General features: G+C 42.5%; 1 protein-coding gene across 4 annotated transcripts in view; it reads left to right on the forward strand.

The window, feature by feature from the left end:
* Positions 1–10,902, forward strand: part of LOC100748882 (LIM domain-binding protein 2) — a 138,243-nt gene that overhangs the window by 56,922 nt on the left and 70,419 nt on the right. The gene's annotated exons all lie outside the window — the stretch shown is intronic.

The following is a 10,902-nucleotide window of genomic DNA, read 5'->3' on the forward strand; positions in this document are numbered from 1 at the left end:
CCCCTCGCTACACTCGACCGAGCGTAGCCAGTGGTTCTCAATGCAGGATTCGAAATGGTAAGAGGTTCTCCCTCGCGAACCAGACGAATCATTTCTATGTCCTAGCGGGGGATGTGTCACATGAAAGATGCTGTCGTTGTATAGAGATTATGTAGCTAATGGGTTTCGTTTTAATAAAATTGTAAGAGAAGGATTTATAGATGCGGATAGGATGTGATTTATAATGCTCGTATTAAACAAGTAATTTATTAATGCATTCTCTGTTAAATACGTATTTTAACATTACATTCATTACATCGTATCGACCGAATGATCCCATAGAAGTGTTCAAATACAACCGGTAGGATTTGTTCGGTGAAAAAGGGGAGAAAAGTGTGCGTTTTGATATAACTGGAGGGCTTCGAATCCTGGCTGCTAATAGTCTTGTCGGCAAAGCGATGCGTAGCGATCAAACGAAGATACAGAATTTCAACCAATTCCCTCAAACTGTTCCCGTTCGATGTTTCCAAAACGAGTCTCAGTTCTGAAACGCGAATATCGCGAAACGATCCCCGACCTTCACATGCAAATTTGAGAGATTTATTAATTGATTGCTTCCCCTCGATTTTTTTCCCACCCTGATTTACGACTTTCTAAAGTATATAGCGGGTATAAAAGTTCAAAGAAATATATACAGCCCGAGAGAAAATTAACGTGTGATAAACATTTTTCTGCGTGAATATTCTAAATAAACTTGTAATTGGTGATTAGCAGTCAAAAGCTTTTCAGGAATCGTTTATGTTCGTTGCGATCATGCCATCTTCTAAACGCTCTCTAGCACTCAAAGAAAATTTTTTATATTTTTTCTTTAATTATATTTTAGTATATTTCAAAGTATTCTAAATTCCGGCTGTTCTACTCTTGGCATAGAGAATATTTATCTAAAAAATTGATTATTGCGATGGTTCACATTTTGGTCCACAGAGTGTATATATGTAGGATTCATAATACGCGTCGTATCTATTAGTTACGCGATTCCTGTGGAATAGCCGGAGAGAAAAAGATAAACATGGAAATGAAAAATACGAGCGATCGAAGATTCTACCACGCAAAGTCCTTCTTTTGCTTTTCGTTCCACTTATGGTCGCAAGATTATTCCCGACTGACTTCAAAAGTGGCTAGAAGTTTCTACGAGCCACTAAGTCATCTTCTCCACGACCTTTCTCGTTCCTCTATCCTGACTACCATGTTTTCTAATTGTACCGCATTTAATTACATCTAGTTAGTTAGCCCCGTTGATCGTCACCAACCGGTGACGAAACATAGTCACATTATACGCGAAACGTTCTAAAATCGTTTCTTTCCATTGGTCTTTCGGTTTGTTGTAAGTTTTCGCGACTAAAAAGAATCGAGAACGTCGCGTTTTAATAATACCAGAGATTTATGCACGATGATCGAGCAACAATGTGAACGGTGGTCTCTCTCGTGCCGCGGAATAATTCAAGATATCATCTACGAAATTTATTTTCATTTTCTGTGTCGCGAAGGAACGGCGTCCGAGTCTCGTTAAAACAGTACCTGAGCAAAAGGGGAAAACAAAAGGAATAAGTAACGGCCGCGATAAAAGCGAAATACGATCAATTTTGAGTTTCATGTTTTCAAGCTAATTTTTATTCGGGCTTTTGCAATCCGCTTATCATAAAGGGAACGCTAAATGACCAATTACGCGCGGAGAAAAGTTGGATTGAAGCTTGCAATTTTTCGATTTTTCCAACTTCAATTCGATTACGAACGAATGTACAATGGTAACGGCGCGAATATTTCGTTTTCTTCAATTTCACAGTCTAATATACGAGTCTCTCAAGAATCAAACATATCGACTGCTTTTTTAATAAATTTTTCAATTTTATTAAACAAGCAAATTCTAAGATGAATTTTAAATAATTTTAATTCGTAACATCACCATTTTTTCTACTTTCCAAATTATGGAATTAATCGATATTGCTTCTGATTGGCTCGTACAGTAATATTTTAATAAAATTCGAAACCCATCTGAAATTGTAATTATATCGGTAAAATTTGAAATCAATCTGAAAATATATGTAGAAGTTAATATCTACATCTAGAAATATCTACATCTACTGCAAACATATTTATTTAACAAAAAACATATTTAGTACAGAATTAGTATACAGTATGAAAGCAATCTTGAACATATATTTGTCCATACGTTTCAACTGTTGAAAGTATCATCCCTTTAATTTCATAAATAATCAATTTATAATTTTATTCTTTTCCTGTTTTGAGAACATATAATACATTTTGTAGTAATACAGAACACATACTTTACAATGTGCATTACTAGAAAGATGTTTTTTCATAAATATTTTTTCGATTCGCGTAATTGCTGTTCCGAAAAATCCGACTTGGAAGTTTCTACTCTATTAATTCGTGGGCGATCTCGAACGACAGATCTCGAGCGTGGGACGACGAATATCTGGTATATTTATGATAAAAAATTCCTCACCTGTGCCTCGTTGAGTGGTCTTCGCGAAGCCCGTCCTTTTAATGATCTCCGTAGAGAGAGCGCTTCAGAGTATCGTCTCGAGGACCCAGTGGAACGACGGTGTAACATCATTGCGACATTTAATTATTTTGATTTTTACATTTGACGCGGTTTCCCGCTTTGTCACGTGGCTTTTCCCAGCGACGACGCGCGGATTACATCGATTATTTCGATGGGCGTCGATGTGGAAGAAACAACGAACGCGAGTCTGGGGATGAATGCGTTTGATAAAAAGAACTCGCCTGCTCACCCCCGGTTCCTCGTACCTGTCCTCTTTTGTACCTGTCGCGAATAATCGCGGTTCCCGAGGCCACTCGACTAAAAGAAGAGAATCACCGTATTCACGACCAATCGAAAAGTAACTTTATACTCGCGTCTGCCGATGTTATTGATTTTGTAAGATTAAATTGCTGCTAACGTACCGACCAAATGAGGGATGTCCTGTACATGGACGTTAATTAATTTGTTTTTAGCGAATTTTCAATTGCACCGTTGATTATAAAATATCGCCAAATAATAGAGGAATAGGGTTCTGATTGTTGCAAATAAATAAAGCTCACCACGTCTAGTGAAGTAGAGTTGTTTGAGTCGACTATGTTTCAACATCACAAGAGTCAAGTTCGAACTTTGCACAGAACAATGAAACTTGTGTAATGTATCATTACGTTCGTATATTGTGATTACTGATCATCCACTTTTAAATGTACGACAAAAGGAAATAATAAAAACGAGAAAATATCTCAGATAAGCTAAGATGATATATTTTTTGTGGTTATAGGATACGTGAAAGAAGAAAGGAGAAATTTTTAGATTTAAAACCTTCGTTTTCCACAAAGATTGAAAAATACGTGTGATCGATTTCCAATTTTCCTTATTCAGTTTTTCGACACTTCCCTGTGGTACTGTAGAAGGAATATCATAGATGGGAAACTGTCCGCAAAAGAGGAACACTCGACGAAAAGTGTCGAGTGTCTCTCGTCAGTGCCAAATCTTTCGATGATCCGCTCGACGTTTGATCCGTCCACTCGATCATCCCTCGGCTCTCTTGTAATTACTCTGATTTTTCACGCGGTCGGTTTCGCGTTCTGTGTCACGATGAGAAGAGTCTACTTGTCGCAGGGTAGCGCCTGCTAAACCGATATCTTTCAGCGTCACGGATTCTTTGAAGTGTATCGACTCTGTGGATAGAGGGGACAGTCTAACTACGGCGTGTCGCTGCGGCTTTTAATTACGCGCCAATTAATTAACACACCGCTCCCGCCGTTTCTTTTTTCACTCACCCCCCTATCCACCTGGTTTTTCCTTCCCTACTTTCTCTCTCTCTCTCTCTCTCTTTCTCTCTCTCCCCCTTTCTCGCTTTAGTCGTTTTTTATTTAGCCGGACGTAGCCACGCGGAGCCATTAGAGGCTCCAACGCGACCGCGCGCCACCCTTTGCCTTGCCAGCAAGTTATCTCGTTAAGAAATTAACCGCGAATTAACGCTGTTTTACCGCATAATTAGATGACCCCTAAAGATTGCCCCTTAATCCTCGGCGACGAACCGTTTTCCCCTCGATATTTGCCCGTAAACAACTTTCTACATTGTATTCTTTCTTCTTCCTTCTTATTCCTCTGCCGTTACCTTTTTGGTGCAGAGAATGAAACTAACACTCTTTACCCTGTTTTATCGTGCTCATCTACAATCTCTTTTGAAAGTCAAATTATTCGAGACGAACTATTTGTCTTTCTGCAAGTTCAGATAAACGGAGTCACTATCGATTTTTCGTATAATAAGAATTCACGTTCAGATTATCAAAGTCAGTGAACAGGAGTCGATGTTGTCGGGCATTAACTAAAAACTTCATGGCCACAAATGGAGTTCTACTGTAGTAGAAAAGCTGTAAGACATTGACGATAGAGGGATAGGAGGGCGAACGTACGCAAAGAAGTAATTTCGAATCTGTAACGAGATGCGTATTCGAGGAGAATCCGAAGTTGGGTCAAATTCAATGAGATCCGTTCACCGATGTCACGAAGGAGTTAGTAGATAGCTACGGGTTAGATTGAGGTTGATTGGGTAACCGCTAAGTATATCGAGCTTAGAGTACTTCAGGAGCCTTCGTACAAGGGTGCGATGCTTGTTTGCTCAATGATGTTGGGCTACTAAGGCGTTTACGGATCTACAGGTGACTGGCTTCATTACTCACCTAGTTGTTCCCTCTCCTTTGCAGATTAATTGGGTTTTTGGGGTCGTTTCGAGCCTCTCTTCAAGGGTTCGAGTAAAAGACAAATTTGTCGTGGGTAATTGAAACGAGAAAACCATGACAGTCGTGTCTTGACAAAGTCGATGAAACTGTGTTAAAGATTAACACCATTTTAACGATTATAACTAGAATGGTATTTTGGTCCATTTAACAGAGAATTGTCACCGGACATAATTTCGTTTAGGCTCTGAACTCATCCTACCGTTTAGTAAATACGAGCAGCAAGCCAAGGACTGGTTTTCGTGAACTGGAATCTTGCGCCGTCGTATTGTGAAAGCGGCTTTAGTCGACGCGTGACAAATCCCGGGGAGCACGCGTAATACGCATGTCGAATACACATGAACCGCTCTTAAAGGGCTCGTATCCACGCCTCCAGTGTTCCGGTACAAGATTACTTATCGGCCGCGACAGGATACTCTACTTTAAAGAAGCCACTTCTGCTTCTTCCCGTTTGCTACTTTCGATACGTTCAACAACTCGGCCCATGATTATTATCAATCCAACGAAACTAGCTTTTTTCGTATTCCTCGATTAGTTCAAACATCGCAAATACTTCGCTCTACATGGAATACGCTAAATCAATCAAATATGTACATAGATTCTTATAAATTGCAGTCGTCAGAAGAATTTATGTATGTATGCATCCACGGTAACCAAAGTCTAAATCTGCATCTCGGTTTCTGCATTCGCGACAACTCTTCTGTAACTCCTCCTCAGGAAGAAGTACGACTAGTAGTACCACCATAAAGCTCACCCTCTTTCCTGATCCACAACTTCAACTTCAGCTTCTCTAGACTCTAGATCAGCAGCACACTGAACATCAAAAATTTTGTCGGCTACGAGAAGATAGAGCCAAGGGGCAGTTTTTGACGGTCTCCAGCTCGCATGATCGAACGGTGGGCACGATTAACTCGCGGTGAACCTGTGTGTACGTCGGTTGATCAGTCTCTTGGAGTGAGTTCTCAGCCTCCTGAACGTTCCTCCGGCTACCTCTGTCTTCCTATCGTTCCTTCGTGACGACGTCTCTGTTGGTTGCACGCTGGTCGTGCCCCTGTCCCCCTCGGTTCGTTCAGGTCTTTTTCTTTCTCTCTCTTTCTCTCTCCTTCGTTCTCTGTTCGTGGTGGCAACGAGCAGCGAGTTCGAACCGAGAAGGCAAGTCGAGGAACCCTCTCTCGCGCAGAGGAAGAAAGAACGAACGAACGAACGAACGAACGAACGAACGAACGGTGAGCAAATGCTCTCCTCGTTCGCTCCCCCTCCCCCATTCACCTCTCTTCTTCCCCTCCGCTGTGTTCGGTCGATCTTTTTCTCTCCCTTTTTCAGCTGTCTGCCCCTGTGTTTCTTCGTTTTTTCCGTTCTCTCTCCTCTCTTTCTCCAGGGGTCAACGTACAGGCGCGCGGCGTGACCGAAATCACACACACGCTCGTTGCGAACCCGCTCGACTGTGACTCGCTTCTTCGTCTTTATTTGGCCTCTAATTGTTCCTTCTTGCGCGACGCCCGTCGGTCTGCTCGCCTGCTTTCGCTGCCTCCTTGCCTTCGAGACCCTCCGGCTTCGACGTCCAACTTTCGACGAGTCACCTGAGGATTCCACGCCGAGGACCCTGCCACCTCTGTACCTGCCATATGAAAGCTCACGTTCCGAAGTTTCACTCATCTTCCCGTCGAATCAGTAATTTTTCTAGGCCACTGTGTGACTAGATCCGCGATTATCTTCCTTTTCTCGAATCTTATACATTTCTAGCAATCTGAGTTTATTGTGCAGTTTGTGAGTTTGACGGTTACTTTGGTATATTTTAGTGAAGGTCAAATTTAGAATTTTGAAAACTTGTTCACTGTAGGGACGACTTAAACCTCTGCAATAAAGTTAAATTATCCTTCGTCCCTAGTAATCTTAATGATTTACGACCCAAACAGTCCGCATATGTTTTGCGAAAACAGCAGATTTAGGATATTTCTAAATGGAAAACACGTGGTTTTTACAATCGAAACGAAGAATTTATTATTTCGATCATGACAATCAATCCCTGCTATAATTAGCCCCTCCTGAAGAGGCTAACCGTAATCGCTTCTGGCTGTGACAGAAGTTTTCAATCGGTGCAACAACCTGACACGTTTCTCTAATGTTTTGGACATTGGTTTGGACCGAGCCTGGCTACGTCTACCTGGTCGAAAAGGGGGCTGTAAAAAGGGGGAAGGAAACGGGGCCTTGGGTGTCGCAGAGAGCAGATTAATGGTCCCTGGGAATTCCTGGTAGCGTATCCAAGAACTGGACTCTCTTTCTCCTTTTCTGTACGGATATTCAATAGCAGAAGGTCGTGGCACGGTGCGTAAACCAGAAACCACCCACGATAGAAAATTTCGTTGGAACTCCGTCAAGAATGTAGTCGAACACTAGAAAAACTGTTCTTCAAAGGATGAACTCGATGGTTTTTCCAGTTTAGTAACACTTGATACTCTAGTTGCTATTCAGGTACATAGTACGTTTTCTGGATTATTAAAAACTTAGCTGTTACATTTAAAAGGTCAACGTTTGCTTAAAAGTGTACATTAAATACTTTTTTATAAAATCTGTTTATAATCAAGGAATAATTTATTTCTTCCTTTTCTTTACATATACATACGTTTAATAAAAAAATTCATGTATCTTTAAATATTTTGAATAATTTTTTTAAATATTCTTTGAAACGATATTAACAAATTTGTTATATTATTCGGTCCAATACAATATAGAGATAGGTATCGTCAAATTCGTAAATAATGAAAATTTTAATTGGGTGGGCATAACGAGAAAAAAAAAGAAATGAAAAAATTTCCTACAAAGAACTTGATTAATTAAAAGAAGGAGAAACACGCCTTTAATCTGTTAGAATTCATCATCGTTTAAAATGTATGGTTATAACATGTTGATACTTATTTTGTTGGAGCTCAAGGCCTATACCGAAATATTTTGAGCACATAGAATAGGTCCGAAATGGTGCCAAGCTGATAAGAAAGCCCTAACCGCGACCTAAGGAATAGGATAGAGACTCAGGTAACTCGGTACTTACCACGCAGGTAGAGCTTGAGACAAGAGGTATTATTGTCCGAGTGGCAGGGGCTGGAGGTGAAACGTTTACAAAACGTTGGAAATTCCAGGTATCCTTCATTTTAATGAACAAAAAGTAATATAGCTTTTTTTGTTCTTTATTTTTTATCATTATTGAGAATTCAGTTGGATTTTCCGCAAGTAATATAATAATTTCTCGAGGAAACTAATGACACCTATTCTCTTCTTTCGTTCGACTTCCGCTGATGTCACTTGGCCAATTTCACCTTATCCACAACTGAATTAACAAATTTCCACCAAAATAATGGGAGAAAGCTTTCCTTCAACAATAAAATTCTAATAATTGAGTCTTTGTGAACTTTTCTAAAGGGAAATATCGGTTTCTTCTTTCGTAAAAGAAGCGTTTCTATAAGAAACTTTGTAACAGGGTTTGAAAAAAGAAAAAAACTGGTAGTTGTAAGGCGTAAATCGTGCAGGGCGATGGTCGTTTTCGCACGTGCCGCGCGTCAAGGTGGTAGACCATTCTTCCTCATCACGCCGTACAAATGCGTTCAACTTGACCCCGAACCCAATGAATCGGATTTCTGGGCTTCTGTGATCTTAGTGAAATGAATCCTACATCGGTTCCTCTAGGACTCTCAGGTTCCTTCGAATCACACGAAAGTGAAACTGCTTTCTAGTAAACTTCGATAAAGAGACGACCTCCTACTACCACGCGACCAACCACTCAGCAAACAAATTCGAATACCACACTTCTACATCATTTTCATTCTACGACTACTCGCAGAAAATTTATTCAAATTCCTCGAATAATTTTTATATAATATCTTTACGTCATGTCGCTTTAGATATTTCAATGCTTAAAAAATATTTGGACCACGCGATAGATCGTTGGAAAATATTTAAAAAGCTCGTGTCGTTACCGATGGGTCCCTTCCTTCTCGATACGGGTTCCGACGCTGCATTGTACGTTTAATGAGTTAACGACGGGCAATAGTACGTCCGTAAGGTGAATACGCGAGGAACGAAAAATCAGAGCGTACTCTGGCAAGGGTGGCACGGCTCGGTAAGGAAGGCATGGTATGGCGCGGTAACGCAAGGTAAGGCAAGTCCCACGTCGGTTGCGTGGACACCGGGCATCGGGCGCTCACGTGGCTCCCCACCATTCCATCCGTGCGTGAGACTGCTCCCTTCCGACGTTCCTTTCGCCGCGGCTTCGGTTCAGCTTCCCCCACCTCGTATCCTCGCGTGGCTCTCCCCCTCCAGCATGCCGCTCTGTCCTCGAAAGCTCGAATGCGACAGCAACGCCACGGAGCCTGCCGCTCCGCAGTAATGCGCTTGCTCTCGTGGAGTACACAACTATTCGTGGACAGTGTCGTTTGTTGCTTCGTGACACGCAACGCGCGTTGTCCCGCGTTCGTGTTCTCTCTCTCTCTCTCTCTTTTCGTCTCTTCCGTCTGTTTCTTTGGTGTGGATCGCGCGCACGGTGACTCGAGTGTTCAGTGATCGTCTCGCGATATGTACATAGTTCACTCGAACTGCGTTCGTCTTTCTCGTATTATTTATCTCTCTCTGGTTTTTTGCATTGAGAAGTAACTGAGAAAGTATAGCAGTCTATGCGTTATCGGATAGAGTCCGTTGGCCGAAAGTTTGATTCGTTTTCGGAATCGACGCGATAGAAGAGTCGGAGCTCTCCTAGTGTAAAAGGAACATAAAACGAGTGAATTCGAGAGCGTGACGGACTATGCCGAAACACGGCCATCCAGTTGGGAAGCAGCGTGGTCGCGCGGGCTTGGTGTTTGGGTCGCCTAGCGGCGACTGAGTTCGGGATGCTGAAAGTTCCCGCGGGAGTCGGCGGAGAGTGTTTGCAGAAGGAGGAGAAGAAGGCCGGCAGGATGGGCGGGAGACGAGGTGTGCTGGTCCGCGACGTAGGTGCGCACCGCGACGCCGACGACGTGACGGCCACGTGCCCCCGCAGTTACCTCGCTGGTTGTCGCCACTAACTGCTACACTAGTGTATAGTCGTTGATCGTAGATAGTTGGTCGAGCGAAACGGTGATCGTACGACCATAATTTTTCACACCGCGTCGTAAAAACAAGTTGTATAGTCGAGTGTGTGATTTTCGTCGATAGATGGAGTATAGAGTGTATTACCCGTGATTTTTCCCGTTTCGTATCTCGTATCAAGTGCACTGTGACTTCGTTGATCGTTTTTAGTGTTTCGTTCAGCCGCCATTGGAGATATTCGTTTATAGGATTTGAAGTTGTGAAGTTGTTGGATACTTTAGTGCGACAGACGCGAACAGGTGGTATACGCATTGTTAATCAACTCGAAGTCGAATCGTTCTAATAGATAATCGAACATCCCGCCGGTGAAAGGAGTGAGGACGCTGACATTGAGCGGTGATGAACTGGATGTCACGGGGCGTTAATTCGTTGTCCCTCGTGAACCCAACGAATCAAGAAACTTGAAACTTGATACACGAGGTGTCGTCCCTTCCGTCCTAGCCGCGTGCACCGAGTTCTACTTTTTCGAAACATACCGCGAAGTGTTGTGATTCCTCGCCGTGATTGTTCGCCGTGATTAATGGTGTTTTAACTTGAATCCTTCTCAAAGGTCGAAACAAACGTTACGAATTTGAGCTTATTACTGCTTCAAACTATTTGTCAACAAATTGCGTTCAAAACACTGTTCCTACGATTCTCCTACGGTCAAAATATATTCTAGAAACAGTGTCTTTAAACGTGCAAGTGAAAAACAAATAACATCGAGTTCATTGAGGGGCATTGTGTAAACGCAATAGGTTCTGGAAAATAGTGCCTCTAAACCGAGCCAAAAGCGAAATTCGATTAACAAGAGATTTGGCATCGTGGAAGCTAGATAGATTTCTGATCGAGCATCGAGAGATTCCCGCGCTCGTACCCCAGTCATCAGGCCGACGGGAGTTCGACGAGAGGGTGAAGGGCGTCGTGGAGGGGGGAGTGATGCCGGTGAGGGTGGCACAGCGCCCCCCAGGTGGAATACCACTGCACGCCGGCGTGCCGGTAGCACCCAGCAGCGTAACC

The sequence above is a fragment of the Bombus impatiens genome, unplaced genomic scaffold (genome assembly GCF_000188095.3).
Source record: "Bombus impatiens unplaced genomic scaffold, BIMP_2.2 scf_0406, whole genome shotgun sequence".
In the NCBI taxonomy this organism is placed as follows: Eukaryota; Metazoa; Arthropoda; class Insecta; order Hymenoptera; family Apidae; genus Bombus; species Bombus impatiens.